General features: G+C 26.1%; 1 protein-coding gene across 4 annotated transcripts in view; it reads left to right on the top strand.

Annotated features, from left to right (window-relative positions):
- LOC112680425 (protein phosphatase PP2A 55 kDa regulatory subunit) overlaps positions 1–19,876 on the top strand; it is a 74,437-nt gene that overhangs the window by 34,691 nt on the left and 19,870 nt on the right. The window contains exon 1 of one of the 4 annotated variants that reach the window (XM_025550511.1): positions 10,603–10,687. The exons of the other annotated variants lie outside the window; for them this stretch is intronic. The gene's annotated coding sequence lies outside the window, so the exon portion shown is untranslated. Of the gene's footprint in view, positions 1–10,602; positions 10,688–19,876 lie in introns of those variants that run through there. 4 annotated transcript variants of the gene reach the window in all.

Consider the following 19,876-nt stretch of genomic DNA (forward strand, 5'->3'; position numbering starts at 1 on the left):
ATTTGACAGTTTTATATTGTAAATTTTTTAAATTAATTAATACATTGCACTTTGGATTGTTACAGATAGCTAATTACAATGCTGATAATGCAAAACATATTTTTCCAATACATCTTGTTCGATAGATTTTGGGATTAAAATAATTTTTTCGCTTCGCACATTTAAATCTACGACAACTTTATCTAGTAAATTCACTTTTTATAAAACAACGATAAATGAGTATATTTTAAAGAGTAAATAAATAATTTTAATCATTCTGTAAATTATAAAACAATAATTACACTTGTTTAGATTTTTTCACCTTTCTTTTTTAATAACGGTAGTACTTTAAACTTATATGTTTTAAATATAACCGTTATACTCAATAATTCTTCAGTGATAAATTATCAATATTATACTAATGATACGTAATATTATACTAAATTTAAATATTTCAAAGTATATCATTTTGAACAATATAACGTCTAACCACTCGATCACATTATTATTTCCAATATTAATTCTTTGGTATAAATGTATGCAGTACATTTCGTATTATAACCAATTGTAGATCTCAAATGCCTTAAATTTAAATACATGTGATTTTTTATATCAAGATGGTTATTAAAGAAACCAATGTATATGTAAATTTATAAAAATAAAAATAAATATTATTACATACAATAATAAATAATAGAGAATCCACATATTAATTCACGGATTATAAACAACTAGCTAGTATATTACATAGATACCTTGACGGAAAGACCCCTATATTTATTGTCATACTAAAAAAATTTAATTCTAAAAACTATATTAAATTGTAATTACTCGATATGTTCATACGTACGTTCATTGTACTGTATTTACCTCTCTCGTTTTACATATTTTAGATAAAAATAATGATAGTTCAGTTATTAGACGTTTTTGTTCAATATTACATTATTTTAAATATTGTTGCTCTTGCCAATGACATTATTAATAATCAACACTCCTAGTTGAAACACTTTCTAAAATAACATTAATTTTAATCTATCTTGCTGAAAATCAGACCTCATTATTAAAAACTTCCACAGATAACAAAAATTAAACACCTTATTAAATCTATACAAATGTTTTTACAGAGTTAAATCTTAATAATATTACATTTATTTCTCGATTATTATGATACATTAACTATACGTATTTAATGGCATAACTATAAATATATCTTTTGTGAGCTGTAGAGATAATAAAATATTAGGTTTTAGCATTCATTTTCGTATTTCTGCATTATTAAATTATGGGATACAAGACGTATTATTCATGTTGTATATTAAATACTGTTATAATTTATTTATTTTTGAGGTGTACCTTTTTTTTTTAATTTTCAAACGAATGATAGTGTTTATACATTTTTTATTTGCTGAAACAACATTTTATGATTTTCTTTTTGGCATTAAATAAATATTCAGCAATTTTAAGTTGGTTTTAATATATTTTTTCGGACAGTTGCATAAAATCCATGTATGGTATTTTAAAATTAATAAATTAATTGAATATTAAAGTTTTAATTGTTTGAGTTGAAATACCATTATTCAAAAATATTTTCGATCCATTAAACTACTTATAACCATGTATGAAATTTTCATTGAATTTATTATTATTATAAATTATGAATAAACAGAAGGCAAGATAAAATAATTAAGAACGTATAGAGATTATTTTAATTATATTCTTCATAAATTAAGACAAATAAAGCGTATTGTTACAAAGCATACACGAATTTAAATCCATAGACCAGTTACCCTAAATTACTACTGAATAAAATGTTTTGAGTTCAATAATCTACAGGATCATGTATAAAAAATTAATGTTTCACATTCTTGTATATTAAAGCATAATTATACGTGTGTTATTGCGAAATCGGACTAATATATATAATTATAATATAATATATAAATATAACTTACTATCACATTTCTCTAACTTAATTAGCAGTAACTACTATATAGTGCTTACGTATTTCAACGTTTTAAAAATAATAAGCAGTTAAAAGCTAAAATTGACACGCTTTATCAAAGAATAATCTATACAATGTATTTTGATCCACAGTGGATTGAATGTTTTTTTTATTTTAAATAGATTCATACCCTCTATATTTATAAAAAATAGCATTTGAATCGTTAAACGTCAAAATGAAATCCATCGACCTATAAACAATGAGCATAAGTTTCGTGTATATGACAAATGTTTTTATTGACATAGTTTCAAATAATTTGAATGACGTCTTATTATTAAAATGTATCCCATCAATGTATACTCGTGCTGCTATTACGCAGCTATCAAATGTATTATCATAAGATGACTTTGATATTTTTTTTTATTATCGTGTTTATACTGTTATGTGTCCAAAACAAGCAAGGTTGACCTACATCGTATCGTGTTTTGTTCTTAAGAAACATATGGTGTCTTTTTTCGAATTGAACAGTTTTGAATTGCTAAACTTAAAATATTAAGCTTTAACTTTCGTTAGTTATCAACTTATGTGATAATTAATTTCAAACAAATAAAGATACTTCCTGTCAAAATAATACGATTTTATACAGAACTGTATGAAAAGGAAACAAATTAACTGCAGACTGTTTGTGAACGTTACATTTGTCACTGTTAAAACGTCTTCAAAATTGTTTTCTTTTCGTTGACCTTCCATGAAAATTGCGGTAGACCCAATATTATGGTCATTTGATACTTATTTCCATTCAAAGGTTTCGTTTATTTTCACTCCATAAATAACATATTATATATGTACAAAATCCGGTTCAAAATCATATGATATACTTAAAAGATTAAAAAAAATAATAATAATAATAATGCTAAGGCCCTACAGAATAAACTATTTACGCATTTATCTTTTTTTATGATTTCGACAAACTCATAATTTTAAATAATTTTAATCCCGGTTGGTTTCTGTCGCTTTTACACCTATATATACTATTATAGTATTAATATAATATTAAATAATATGCTGATATAAATACATAATATACACATGAGCTGTGTATTGTTTTAGACTGTCTCGTAAATAATTGAATGCTTTCCAGCCCAAAAATATGAGAACGTATGTGAATGAATTTAATGGAATGTTTAAACATTTTCTAATACATTTACACATTATAACAAAGTTAGTTATAGAATCACGCATTTCAAAAATGTATTCTACTTTAAAATTAAAATGTAATGTTATAAAAAAAATTAAAAGTATATTGGTTTACGGTAATGTATTTTTAAAATTTTTATTTTATTAACTTGTAAATAACAACATATGAAGTGTGAAAAATATTTAAAAAATAACCTGCATGAATATTTATTGGAAAATCTCATCTAGTTGCTGTACCTTATAATATTCAACTCATTTTTACAACAACATCAATTATAGATTTCTAACCATAAAGTGCATTAATTTTAGTCAGCAAAGCTGAAAATATATACACAAAATTAATTTAATTGAAACCTAACCACATTTGAACAATCTCATAAGTCTGTTGAAAAACGATATTATTACAAGTACTTACAATGTATTGTCAGAATCCTTTTAAAAAGCAAATATTTGTCATTGTTTCTAATTTTTGTGCGAAATCCACCACAATGATTCAGTCATTGATGATTTAGTCTCCTGTATCCTATCTTTTTTGTTTGAAATATATATAATAAATATATAAATAGAATGTATATAATCATACTACTAAACAGCCTCATAGAAATAGTTGCAGGTTACACAAAATATATCATGTGACCAAATTTGACCAAAAACTAATATATACTATAACACTCATGCGTCACATAATAGCTCATTTTTATTAAACCAATTCATGTAATGGATATATTTTGAGTCTTTTTGGGGTAACTATTTAATTAATTGAGAACAGAGAAATAAATGTTTTAAATTGTGTTTTTACAAAAAAAAAAAAAAAAATCGAATCCCACCTTTTTATTTTTGCATGAACTATAAACATAGTACATATCGATTATTCAAGGACATGAATAATTCAATAACACTTTCTTGCCAATAAAATGAATCATATTCGTATATAGTTTAATGAATTAAATTATTCTGATATTATTGTATATAAAACATATGGCATATGTTGACGGCATAAAAACTTTCTTCGGACATTATTACTAAGAATTTCATGCACCATGTGCTCTCAGTCGTTCGATTGTAAAAGCAATGCATTATTTCCGCCATTAGATTAGCTTTAAGTAAAAATGCTGTAAGACATTTTTATTGTTTCTGATTGTTTTCTTTCGAAGACAGCACAATGCTTTTTTTTTAATGAACATTTTCATACTACGCATATATTACTTGTCATGTAATTTTATTACTTACGTTTTTAATTTGAAACATCTTCTATTCAACAATCACATTTACTATTATTACTAATTAATCTTTCTCTTAGAAACTAATCAAAATAACTATTTAAAATTCTATGGTACTTTTAAATATAAGTCCTAAGTTGTTATAGAATACGTAGGTACCTAGTGCAAGATTTACTAGATGCGTTGAACACACAGAACATAGTCATCATCCTTGCACAATAAACTTCACACATTGTGTTATTTTTATTTTATTATTGTGTAACGTTTAGTTTGTAACCATATTTAATATAATAACACCAAATAATTTTAATATTTTTTAATTTAACAAAACACGTTGAAATTGTATTATCTAAATCCTAGAACATACATTATAATATATCATTTAAAATAACCAAGAAGCATATTTTTCATTAATTGTGGCTGGGAAGGGAAGGTCTGAGATTGTATAGAGTAGCAACAAGCTAGGGGAGGGGGGCAGTAAAATAATTTCTCCCCGGGACGTATATATTCTAAATGCACCACTGGCAGTATACACTTGATCTGCGTCCTGTTCCGATTCCATCTTTACTTAGTATCAATGGCATTAATGTATTTGTATATTTTTATCAACCTACAGGATCAGTAAAGTTGGTTCCGTATCTATAGGAAAATTACATAAGCCACCTCTACTCTTAAAACATCACAACATACGGTACAAGTTTTTCGCCTTGTAATTGCAATAGCAGACAATTTTTGACTCATTACTTCATAAGTATGCAGAAGGCTATATTGGCTATATAAGTGTAACCATGTTCAAAAACTTACAACCATTGTGTGATCTATAAAGACTTTTGTGGAGCTCCATGAATATTGTTCGAAAACGCGAACGAGTATACACGACGATTTCCATTTTTGAACAATTAATTAGGCAAATTAAAAAATAAATTAGGCAAGTCTGATACGCGTCACCGAAAGAAATCAACCGACGAATAGCTTTTATCAATGAATAATATAATAGACTGACCATTGAATATAATTACAATATCTTTAAAAGATATGATTATGAACAGGAAACTGTATATAATAAACTATATAAAGACAAATTATAATGATGCAAAGTAAAATAATTCGTAATGCCACTTAATAGAATTACCGCATTGAAATCGCAGAAGTCATCCTTGTTACTTTTGTCGTTCGCTCACCATTTCCAACTAATTATTTATTGTTCTTGATATACAGATAACAGGTAATAATATCTTTAACATTGAATTAACTGAAATTGATAACGGAACATTCAGAAAATTCATTTTTTTATCGATATTAATGTTTTATATTCAAACGTATATCATTATAACGTTCATGTTATGTAGTATGAGAAGCAGGGGCGGATTTAGGTATGTGGTGGCCCCTGGGCGGAATGCATTGTGTGGGCCCTTACACATAAACAAGAAAAAATATTTTTTTACTTATTAAATAACATTTATAATCATATTTAGTAGTTTTCATTTAAATTTACTTTAGAGGGTCTAAAAAGGTTTCTGTATAGCCATTTCACATTTTTTTTTCAATGTTAAACTATTTGGGGATAACAACTTCTGGGATGTCATTTAAATTTTCAATTTCATTGTAGTCAGGCAATTCAAAATTTTCACTCTTATCGAAATTAGCCAATAGCTCTTCTATCTCTCCAACACTAACTGTATCATTTCCTATTTCACTTAGTTCAGAGATATTTCCATCCAATAAATCAAAAAGCTCTACTTGAGTGAGCTTACTCATTTTAAAAATATGATGGTCAATAAATAATTATAATACAATGACGCACAAAACATCCAAAAAGTATAAAACTGTACACACCGTAATACACCGAACGCAGAACAACAAACAAATAAAAGCTTAGTGTGCCGTCGCGCTAAGCCGGAGAGTCCCAATCAAGGCGGTACCTATAAATTTTTTTCGGGAGGGAACCAAAACATGTATATTGTAATTTTATTGAATTAAGATTTTAACTTTTGATATTTGGTTAAAAATAAGACAGAAAAAGATTTGATCTTCTTTTATTAAAATTAATATCATATTTTCATATTATATTATGATATAAAATTAAAAGCAGTCAATGATTAATTAGAGCTTAAATCATTTTTGACTAAAAATATTTATGTTGGTATTAAAAATATATAAGTATTTTAAACATTTGTAAAATATTGAAGAAATTTCGGGGAGGGGTCCAGACACCCTGGACCCCCCCAGATACGGTCTTGGTCCCAATGCACATTCCAATATACATACATACCACTTCATACACGATCTGTAATTTTTCATGTAAGATAATGAAACCGGTGGGAATGTTTCAATAATATTGGCAATTGATAAAAAAAATACGTATGATTTTACCTTATCATAAACATTTAGGCAGGAAAAAAAACATGGATAAATAATTGCGATGTGATTATCAAATTTTTTCACTTTTCTAGTTGTATTTTATATTGTTGGTAACACTTATCCGAAATATTATATTTTATCCTGATCCGAAACATGATTACCAGTTCATAGGTATTTCAAACAAGCATGTAGCTCTTATCATTAATTTACTATCAAATATAAAAATGTATGTACATTACAATGTACATGGTGACTGAAAGGATTAAATATAAAATATATAAAACATATATTATTAAAAGTAATATTTATTCTTCATATAGTAATTGTTAAACTTTGAACTAACCTCAGAAGTGTTGTGTTAGGTTGTGTTATAAAAAACTGTCATTCTTCTAGTTTTTGAAATTATTTCTGTATTTTTATATCTTTTTCTTTTGCCAATTTACGTTTATCTACACTACTCATATGAAATCGCTTTAATTTATGACGATCTTATTCCTTTTTTAAATTATAACACTATTCATTGGTTAATAACTTATAATATAAGAAACAACTAGACTACTGGAGTCTGTAACTATTGTAGGTATACATAACTAATATTAACAAATGTCTGACTTGCAATAAGTGTAACGAACAAATAACGATAATTTACCTATAGACGGATATTTGAAATGTGTATTTTATATTTCCAAAAACTAATCTCAATTCTGACGGTCAATTATTGTCATTAACTATCGTGTTTACTACAACATTTTGGCGCATAATTCCAGACTCACATGTGTATATTATGAAACACATTTACTAATATTCTTACAATTGAAGGTGCACACTAGAGATAGGTGATTCTTTAAAGTGAATCGATTTAAATCGAAAGGATAAAGTCGATTGATTTAAAAATCGACCAAATTGAATCGATTTTTTTTTTAATGTTTATATACATTATATATACATAAAAATGCCGATAATTATGGAGTTAATGGAATAAATAGATCGTTAGCACTTTTGAATAATAGAAAAATGTTGCTTTATTACGTATTCGATTTAACAAATATTTAATATAAATAGAATTTTATTAACAATTACACTTAGTGCGAATTCCCTTAACTGACGCATTTATGTGATCGGAAGTTGTCGTAGTTCCTAAATGGTACTACTTTTCAATACGATTTAAACAATTGGCCGTGTTGGCGACTATATCTGGGTTTAAGTTTTGCGGGTGTATAAAACACCGTAAGAGACTGGTCAGGTAATAATAATGTCGATAAAACACTGAACCAACATAATTTAATGAACTAAAAAGTGGACTGTATATTAAACATAAAACACTAATAATTACAATGCTACGGCCCATTGTCGGCAGAACGCGACATACATTATTTTAATATAATATTCGGCCCGATGCCGATAAAAACGTGACAGTACACGATATGAAAATATAAAAAGTAATCCCGGCGATTACTATAGTTTACAACAACAACTAATTGACTGCGTAACAGAAGAAACTGTGTAAAGTCCGGGGCATGTCGGCCTTTTTATATCCGTAGCGCACGGTAGCTTGAAAATTCTAGAAATTACGCGGCTGCGCCGCCCGCAAACCGGTTTTTTCCCAGAAACACGTGCCGCTGTGCGCCCGGTCGTAGACCGGCGGTGCCGGCGAACTACCCCGAGAATATTTTAGACATAACTATTTCGAACAGGCCGTATGGTGGAAATTCGCCTTAATATTTGATTTTATAATACATAACATACATTATATATAATTATTAGTTGATATTTTGATTAAAGATAAATAAGAGTATGGGAGAGAGAAAAAAAATATACTTAAAAATATATATAAATTACCAAGGACGTTCCAAATTCCAAATTCTGAATATCAACAAATATCGAGAAAAGATGCCCACATATTATATAGTGTTCAAGATTTTACAATAATGGAAAAAATTATCGATGTACCAAGTTCCAAGTGAAAAAAAAAATTTAAATCGAAAAAAATAAAAATCTATTCAGAGATAAAATTGCCCTTGTCGAATCGATTTTAAAATCAATAAATCGTCAACAACAAAATCGATTTTTTAAAAAATCAATTTAAATCGCCCATCTCTAGTGCACACGAACGACATAAAAACCTATCTTATCTAGATTTTTAAACACTGTTCATTGTCAATAAACGCGAATACATCTATTATTAGTTAGTAAAATTAAATTTTTGAAACGTCCAAATAAAGTTCAATATTATTTAATTAAATATATGTAAATATTAGTAAAATATTTTTTGTATATCCTAATTTAAATATAAAATTATGAGGGCCCCTGGGCTGTAGCCCACTCAGCCCTCCCCTAAATACGGCCCTGATGAGAAGCATCACGTTTTTCAACCCGATGATCTTCTTCTAAAACCTAAGAGATGACTCTGCAGTTGATTCGTCTTCAACTGCAGTAGTATAATACTTCACGGGCAGACGATCGCCGAAACTTGTGTTTGTACGAACCATCTCCACCGTGAACCCACTACATTATATAATCTTAGATCGTTAGCTGCACTGTGTATACAGATGTGTGAAATATAATAATCGTGAATCGATCTAATGTCATCGCTGTATATAATCTGTGGTTAATTTATTATGATTTATTTCCTTAAATTACCACAACAATTGCTTCTCGTCCCGCACTGTTTTAATGGACGTATGTATGATACTTTTAGTCCAAAACGGCCAACTGTTGTGCTTTACGAGCACAAACTACGTATGGTAGAAGTTACAGCTAAATCCGGTGCATATATGATAATAATAAACATGATAAACATGCATTCGGATTCGAACAATCTGTAGATATACGGTGCACATCAACGTTTTTCCGGTCGACAATCGCGGGATGCTCCACAAATCGGACGACCCTTTTTCGTACGCGCATAGTACGTATACGGATACCATATAGTACGTATAGCGGACGTTATGGGAGAAGTACGAGCAGAGATCGTATTGCGACTTCAGATATTGTATCGGAAGTGTGAACATATCGTCTTGCCCCTTGTACATACGGATCTACACGGACGAATTGCTTTCACTAACTAAAATTGTTACATAAATATGAATATATAAATTATCATAAGTTATAATGTTATAAAGTAAAGTGGTGCATATATCATTTACATTTATTTTAATTTTTATTTTTAAAATCTCACAATGCTTTTGGGTTTTCTAATTGTAACAAATAACGTTTGAAAAGGTTGATTTAGAAATTACTAAAATACAATTTCAAAATTAAAACTTCATATGATCTGACAGACGGTTCTTACGACATGATCGAATTGTCTTCCGAGTAATTCGTTCTTTCCGAACCCCGGTTTAATTACTCGAGAATGAAATACCTTCCTGCAATTGTTACATCATGCATATACGATTAAATGTACTTCTGGACGAGCCATTTTACATTTATTAATCTTACCTCTTTTAAACCTGAATCGTCTTGGCCGGAAAACGAATTATATTACGGAAAGACACGGAGTGTAGCAAAATCATAAAAAATAATACTTTATCGCCATTCCAATATTTATCGTTGTACATTGCTAAGCCAATTACTGAGGTCACGCCAACGATCATACACGTACACAAACGAGCCGCCGTCAAAACGACTTCGAATTGCCCTGACGTCTACACATATAATATAATATGACGTATACGCCTATTGTGTATGTAACTATGCACTTATTCAGTGTTTTTTTTATTTTTTATTATTATTGTGTAGCTCTACTAGGCGAAACGCACACATTATCTGTCAGTTAGTCTGAAATCATGTTACTTTATTTTATTCTATTATTATTATTATTATTGTATTATTAACGGTATCATACACGTAGAGTATTTTGTGTTTTTAACAACTGGACTCGTTATTGTTTATTGTATACATACTCACGTGCTCAAAATTTTTAAAATAGTTGTTCGAACGGAATTCACACACGTCCAAAATATAATTACTATCAATAAATTGTAAGGTAAGGTTATATGAATAGTTTTTAACCATAAATATGATGGAATGTACGATCGATTTCGTCGTGTGGAGTGCGATTGGATTTCCGAAGGTTTAAAATTTCAAATAAAATCTACATTCTTGTATGTAACGTTTATATACGTATATATATATAAGACCGTAAAACACCGAACGATCTGATTCAACAACAATATTTCAATGACAACGATTCGGTAAACGATTAAAATCAGAACATTGAATCAAACAAAAAAATTATTATTACATATTCGAAATATAAAATTATAGTTTATTAGAACTATACATTTTTATTCATATACCTCCAAAAAAAACTTGATGTATACAAATATTAATAAGGAACAGAAAGGTATTAATGAATTTATGTAATTTAGTTTAAAAATAAATGTTCTACTTAGACGAATTTAATATAACAATAATAATGACTTTTCCGATAAAACATAAGTAGATTTTATATTTTCTTAGTTATTCTATTTATGTTCGTGTAAATATTTTTAATAATTTTTCCAAGTAGCTGCACTTGCTGGTTAAATGTGTGTTTGAATAAAAAAGATTACGTTTAACATTTTACAATTGTATTATTTCAATAAGTATAATAATAATAGTAATAATTTTAATAATTATTTTTAATTGTATTCTATATTCTATTCTATTCTATTCGTATATTATAACTATACATTCAGCACTTAATATAATCAACGTTTAACACAGAATTTGACCAAATTGTTCATATAGGTCATGCAGTTCACTTGCTACCTACCGCAGTGATGTACTCTGGCGGTGGGAAGGGAGTTGTCAAGGAGAGATGATACCTTCTTAAATAGTTTAAAGTTTCTTTTCAAATTATGAAAGGATGACAAAAAAAAAAAAAGGAAATTTTCCTAATAAACCATCATCACTATGAACAAATATTAACATAAAAGGTTAAACGACAAAAACATTATCAAATTATTCTACAGGTGACCTTAAACATTTTTTTTTTTTTTTTTTAATTAGTATATTCCTTTCGTTTGTAGAAAACTTAGGTCAACAATTACAAAACCGATTTTGAAACTATACAAATATTATATCTGGCGTTTGTTTTATAATTTCTAATGGAACCTAAGATAACCAAATGATCAAAGATTTAAGTGCATTTTATTCAGATTATATTGAACAATAAGTTTTTAAAGTAGGAATAAAACTATGGTGTACACATTTGCAAAAATTAAGTGTATATAGTCTTCTAGATGCTCTCGATAAGTACAATAAAGAACTCTTTCTGAATGTATTCAAACTGCTTCAAATGTTTGCAATATTATCTGTTACGTCGTGTTAACCAGAAAGAAGTTCTTCTGCATTAAAAAAAAATAAGATTGAACTTCAAAGTTCTGTTGGCCATTTAAGGCTTAATGGCTTAGTTTTATATCTAAATATCGTGAAGTTGAGAAAGTAATTAAAACATTGGCAAAACAAAACTGTCGTACTGATTTTATTTTATAATTATGTATACTATATTTATTTTATGATTATATATATATATACATACCTAAACGTTTTTTTTATTTCATAATATTTGTTTGTTTTATTTTTATAACATAGTGAAAAAAAGAAATGATTTTTTAATAGTGATCGGCAAAAAAAAGTCATCAATGCTTTTTTATTATGACACCCTCTTTAAAAAAAAATCCTGTGTACGCCACTGACGTACCACGTAAAGAGGTTATTCAGGAAGTTGTAACCTATCTATCAAACGAAATATTCATTCTAAAACGTCTAAAGGAAATAACCTACTGATAAAATCACCCAAATTCCAAGAGTGATATTACAACAACGCATTTTGTGTCTGTACTTCCAACAATAGTTATAACTGTCAGAGAATTTCAAAATGTATCTTGTGTGACATTTTCTTAAGTTGATGGTAACTCCTGACTGTCTTTATTCACTTCGCTCGACAAACTATAAATAATTAACTATTAATATAATATTTAATATAATAACTTAAAGTTAAAACTGCGTAAAAAGCACATACATTTTAAATAATGAAGTATTTCAATTAAGTTAATCACTTAATTTTGAAAAAAATATAGCATTAAAAAATTTCACTACGTCTCGTACTCGTATATTAGAACTAGAGGCACGAAATTTTCAGAGTAAGCAACTGCATCGAAACAAAAAAATTGTGCCTTGATATTTTAAACATTTAATGTACTTATAAATGATATTATAATTATTTATTGAAATTAAATGTATCATATATGTACTACAATAGAGTAATATAAATAAAATATTATGTAAAATTATTTACATGTAAATAAATAATTTTTCTTACTTTATTATATAAACAAATTTATAGATCGTGAATAAAATTGTGAATAATTAGTGGCAGCGCAAAATGTATTTTCTAATGAAACAGTTACGTGTATCAAGTACCCACCCCAAGTAAAAATTTTAAATTCAAAGTAAATATTAAAATTAACGAGTCCAAACAAAATAAAATATAACTTTATATTTTATGCCAAACGTGCAAATTATGTATTAAAATTTTCTGTCGCACTACATACCCACCCCATTTTATTCATGAAACAGCTGCATCAATAAAACCCACATTGCGTCGCCACTGTGAATAATAACATGAAATTACTATCTAGTATTTTTATTTTCGTTATCAATAATGTGTAAGAAATAATAATAAATAGCAAGCACTAATTTTAAATAATTATAATATAGGGGAAATATTATCTTACTATATTGTAATGAAACAAGGACCAAAAAAATTAAAATTATTCTGCACACCAGTAAAAAATTCCCAATCACACATGTAAGTAGAATATATAATTTTTCATAATCATTTGTTTACTATTTAAATTTACGGGTCTTGTAGAGATATTTTTTTTCCACTGCATTTTTTTCATACCGGTGTCTAATTACCATCGAAATTTGGGTGGTGTGGGAGTGTGTATATGCATGGATTAATTTCGTCGAATGATAAATATCTCAAATGATTATGTACGATCGCGAGTATAAATAATATACATTGTGCCACCACTGAACATTAAATATTTCATTTGACACAATCTCTTCGTTCGCCAGACCTCGAAACTATATAATATATAGACACTGCAGCAGACTTCGCTCTGACGCTCTTCTGTGTTTCGCGAAACCTTCGATAACACGTCATCACACGGTGCGTAAAATATTTGACGGCCGCGATCGGACTACGTTTGTAATAGAATAAAAATATAAAATTACGATACACAACTATTATACAGCAGTAGCAGCAACTACTGACTGCGTCTTTGTAAAGTCTCGATTTATTGCGTCGATAAAATAAGACAGATGTTGTAGAAAGAAGAAATCATATTTTTTTATTTATTTTTTTCATACGACCTGTGCCTAAGAAATCTGCATTCGTATATTATTATTAATAATGTATAACGTTTAATACATTTTACCTGAGGGTTTTTTTCACAAACAATAATAATCGCATTACAATAATGTTGTTTACCAAACGTATGATGACTCAATAAGTACCTATCTTAATCGCTGTAGACTGCGACCCATGTGCGTTGTTTTCACCACACGTATCTATGCTTCTTTGGCACGTGGTTCAACGAACGCCACCGTTCTTATTCATAACTTAGTTATTTCATTCGTTAACACGATGCACTATTTGCGTACAAGCAATACACACATACTGTACGTATTCTACTACTACCATATTATTAAAAAATCTGTTTATATTATTTATACGGAGAGATTATTTTAACGCGAACCCGTCGTCGTTCTCGTACCTAACATTAAATATTAAAATATACATATTATATATAAATATTATTTAATATTATTATTTATTTGTTATTCGTTATTTATCATTATATTTTATTAATTGTGTAGTTAGTTTTTCTTATCTTTGTGCAAGTAACTAATTATGCGTCGTATAAATATAGCATTAACTGCGATTAAATATATACCTACGTATTATATTTTAATCGTATTTCAATTTTAATTAATGCGCTTCTCAAGTGTATTTTACTTGTCAGATTTCAATTACGATACTAGTAATAGCAAATTGTTACCGTTAAAAGAAAAAGAAAATTGTACACATTTTTGAATTCGTACTATTTATTACATATCTATTTCCATTATATGTTGTAATTTTTCACAAATTATGTAGCTACGTTTTAAATTTAGTGATTAAAGTTGTTTTATAATATTTATTTTATCCAATATACGTAGTTTACAAACAGAAATAATAATTCAACAATAAAATATGATGCACACTTTTTTTCAACATAAATTTATTTAACATTTTTCGATTATATTATTTTAGTTTTCATATAAACAAGATTGAACTAATTTCTTCGTCAACTATTATATACAAATGTCCAATGTTGGTGCCAATAATTAAATAAATTTCATATTTAATATACTGTAGGCTATAGATGATTCTACAAGTAAAACACATCTCGTCTTCATAAAAATTTTAACTAAATTGTTTTATAAAGCTAATAGCTTACAGTTATAATTAATAATTTTTATTACATATTTTTCTTTAATATATTTTTACTGTTAGTTAAATTAAAATCAATCTATTATCTAAAATGTAAAATAATACTAATTTCAAAAATATTAAATTGTTCACTAAATTAAAATATACTTTTAAATCTCAAAACAAAATTTTAAGTTATAATCAAGGTTATTTCAAAATTATATTCCACAACAAAAAAAAAAAAATTCTAGAGATGTATTTGGTTGATATAAAAATTTATTATTATATATTTGGATTTATTTGGATATTTACATTATTAATATTTGGATTTTCGTATAAGATACACATTTTTACTCAAAAACGCTATTGTATAATAACTACATATGAAGTGAAGATAAATAATAACTATTAAGAATAAAACCAACTGGAGTTCTTATCTTAGAAGAAACTTTATTCTTTTAATCTAATTAAAGGGAATAATTATTGTTTAAATATGAATGAATTAATGAAATAATTTATTAGTAGAAAATAAAAATGTACACAAAGTAAAATAGATAATTAATTTAAATTACTCATTTAACTGCATACTGAGATAATATCTCTTATTATAAAGTAAGAATACTTATCTAAATTTATAATTTTAAAAGTATCAAAGTAAATAATAAAATTTATATGTGTAAAAAAAAAATAATAACAATAATAACATCAGATAAAAAATACTAGATAAACAATAGACATGTGTACATTAGGTACAGAAAAAAATACAATAGATAATTAAAGAAAGTGTATAGTTTATTTATAGCTATACAAATTTAAAAGTTGTGATTGGATTTTAGTAAATTTCTAGTCCTGGGATTTAATTTGTAGTAAATACGATTTTTATACATCTGCGTACAAATACTATTCAATACAACCAGATTCATTTTTTTGAACTCGATCCTTAACATAATTCCACACTAAAAGTATTAATCAAAAATACCAATAATACTAAAAATAAGTTAGAACTGCTTTATAAATGATAAATAAGGAACTTAGGGTATATTAGTATAAGTATTAATACATTTTATTAAAGGATATTTTTACTTACTAATATCTAGTATACTTAATATCTTACTTTACATGTATGTACGGACACAAAAAAAAAATTTAATTATACCTAGTTAATACAATAAAACTGTTTATTTTTTTTAATCTTCAGTATCTAGACTTATTTCTGTTTGATTAATTTTAGCTGAACTTATAACAGATACTCACAAAGAGAGTATTAACATTAAAATAATTAATTATTGCTTGTATAATAAAATATACTAAATAAGATTACAGGGGAAATTCTATATTTTTATTAACTGTTGGAGTCTATAATTAATTAATTATGAACAAATGATTATTTTGGATTTATTGATTTGTTTTTAATTTTCGTGAATGAAACTTGAACAATTAAAATATTATCTTTTTAGTTTAATTTTTGAACAAATTGAAGTATATATATCACTGAAATTTTTCAATAATAACGAATAATATAAATAATAATAATAATAAAATTATAACTAATTTTTCGAAAGCATCGAAAGCCATAATTTATTAAGGGGCGATGTATAGGCAATATAGTATTATATATGCGTTGTGCTCATGTTCTTGTAAAAAGTAAATAACTTTTCAGTGTGAGTATTACTATAATTATGCAAAATTAAAAGAATACATTTTAACTACGAAAACAATATGGAATTATCATTTAAGGTTTTAAAAAATACAAAAGTACATATTGTCTTCAAAATAATAACTTATTAGCTTTTCTATTAAATATATGTAAAAATTTTAAAATGTGCATTTATTCAAAATTAGTTATACAATAAAAAAAAAAAATTGATTAAATTTATTTTCAACCTATTTATAAATATTTAATTTTAATTTTTAATTTATATTTTTACTGTACTTATTATATACTTGTATGTATGTAATAAAAATATAAATTATTTTGTGTATTTATAATTATATCATTATAACATTTAAAATATTTCTTTTAATTACACGATTTTTTTTAGTTAGTAATAACAATTACACAATTTCTTCAATTTGTATACAATAATATCGGGAGGGGGAATACAATTATTGATTCATTAATCGTCAAAAAATAATATTCAGGTTATAACAACTAATAAAATGAAATTAATTAAAATAATAATTCTACATAATCTTAATATATTTTACTATGCAAATTACCATTGTACATATTTTTAAAAGTAAGACATAATGATACTTTGATGTTAATTCAATTAATTTTTTTCCAAAACAGCACAAAACGTGACATGATTAATGGAGTACGAAGGTATCCATTTTAATTTTATAAAACATATCGTGTTTACTATTCAAATATGTGAATACATAATAAAAATATAAATAAAATAAAAATCCACTAACCAATCTACAGGTTGTCATCATTATATAATTTAACTATACTTTATATCATTAAACATATGTGTGTGTATAACGAGTGATAAATATTCTTAATTTATGCATAACGATATTTTAACTTACATTTTTTACATACAGAAAATGTAAGTTATTGCCTAGCATAAAAAAAAAATTTTCATACAGAGGATTTATATAACGATGTTATTTTGTGAATACTGTGTTTTACTTAACAAATAAAGGCTTGAAAATATAATCAAACATTTTATGTACTACTATATGGTCGTTATTGTACTTAGTTATTGAACTCTTTTCAATTAAGTTTGTTTAATTTATAACCCAAAATTAATTTTACTGCCAATTTATTTTCTTGTTAATTTTTAAAAACGTATTTAATACTTTGTTTCTAATTATAAGAAAAAAAACAATTATAGTATAAGTACTCAAATACTTTACATTTGTTTTGTGTCACAGTTTCATTATTCAAACCTACATTAAATTAATTCTTTAATCAATTAATTATCGTATAAGTATTCTTATATTTTATATACGATATGTAAACTGTCTCGTAAAATGAGATGCATAAAAATAATATACGGAGTTTATATAAGATGAATTAATAAATTGAGTAAGTATTATAAATATGTCTATATATATTAGAGGCAGAACATCATCTCAAGCCCTATCCTCACCCGATGAATACTGCCTCTCATAAGATATTTAACCACGCCCAAGAAAAAGTGAACTCAGATTTTTACTATTTAATTATTATTTATTAACCCTATTAAAATTATTATCATTTATTTATTATAATTTATTTGATTATTATTATTGATTATTTTATATTATTATTATTATTATCTAATGATATATTATTATTTGAACTCTTGGTATATCGAATCCTCTGATCACAAAATTTTAAACACTTATAATAAATATCATACTTTACATGAACTACAATGTCTTTGATTTGGAGATTAAAATATTACGAATTTCGATTAAAGTTGGTAATTTAATAACAGTTTTTAAATAAATGTATCATAACTAAAGACTTCGAAGCATAAATAAATTAATAATATTAAAAAAGTATACAGATTATATAGTTGTTAATGCATGTTAAAAATAATCATTAAAATAATTATAAAACATTCAATTTTTCATCGAAATAATTTTCTTTCAAATATTAGTAATACATTTTAGTATCACCAACTAAAATTATCTAATACAATGCGTAATTTTATTATTATCTTCTTTTATTTAACACGACAATAAAACAAATTACATTTTTAAAAGTATATGGGTCAACACAATAGTCAACACTTCATATTTTTTTTATTCTCCATGTCGATAAAAATTGAAGTACTGTTTTTTCGCTATTGGCCTATATCATATTTGTCATTCTGGTAATAACGAGTTAAAATATAACTATGAAGTTGAAAGAACCTAATCGTTATCGTAAACCTTTTAACTTTTTCTTTGTCTCTTTTTTTCTGCAAACGTCTCGTCGATTCATGATTATACTTTATTTGAAACATTAACTTTAAGAATACCAAGATAATTTACACACAATGTATGAAATTGATATTCGTGATGACATGAATAATGCAGCGACGTTTTACATTCAAAAAGCAATGACCACCATTCCGGCAAAATGTACAATACACTTTATTGTTATAGGTAAATCTTTGCTAATGATTCAATGATACAACAATATGCTTGGAAAACAATCTCTGAAAAGTAAAAATAACTATTATTCTAAATTTTCTAAAATATATAAATAATATATAATACTATGAATTATAATAAATAATTTAGTTTCAAGTGTATATATATATATATATATTCACCGCTAAGAAGTAAGTATTCTAAACATGTGAATTATACACTTTTTAATTATTTAATAAGAACTAAATTCAATAGGTATTCAAAAGATAAATCAGCATTGTATTGCATAATTATAGAGGTACTTCAGTCTATATTCAATAAAGAAATCAATGTAATGTGAATATTATCTAGACATTATTGATTCAATTTTGTAACTATAGCTTAATTTCAGTTGCGATACAGTCAAATCGAATATTATGTTCAACATAATAACAATACATTGAACTTTTATTTTAATTGTAATTGAGGTGCTGCTTGTATACTACTGTAATACATAATCTGTTAACCATTTAACAATTTAAATCTCGTCCTTAAATCATTTATTTGATTACCTCATCATGTCATATCTATGAGACCTTAGTTACACCGAAATTCCTTTAATTTTACACTTCAGATTATATGTTCAACAAAATT

Source organism: Sipha flava, unplaced genomic scaffold (genome assembly GCF_003268045.1).
Source record: "Sipha flava isolate LNK unplaced genomic scaffold, YSA_version1 176_pilon_pilon, whole genome shotgun sequence".
In the NCBI taxonomy this organism is placed as follows: domain Eukaryota; kingdom Metazoa; phylum Arthropoda; class Insecta; order Hemiptera; family Aphididae; genus Sipha; species Sipha flava.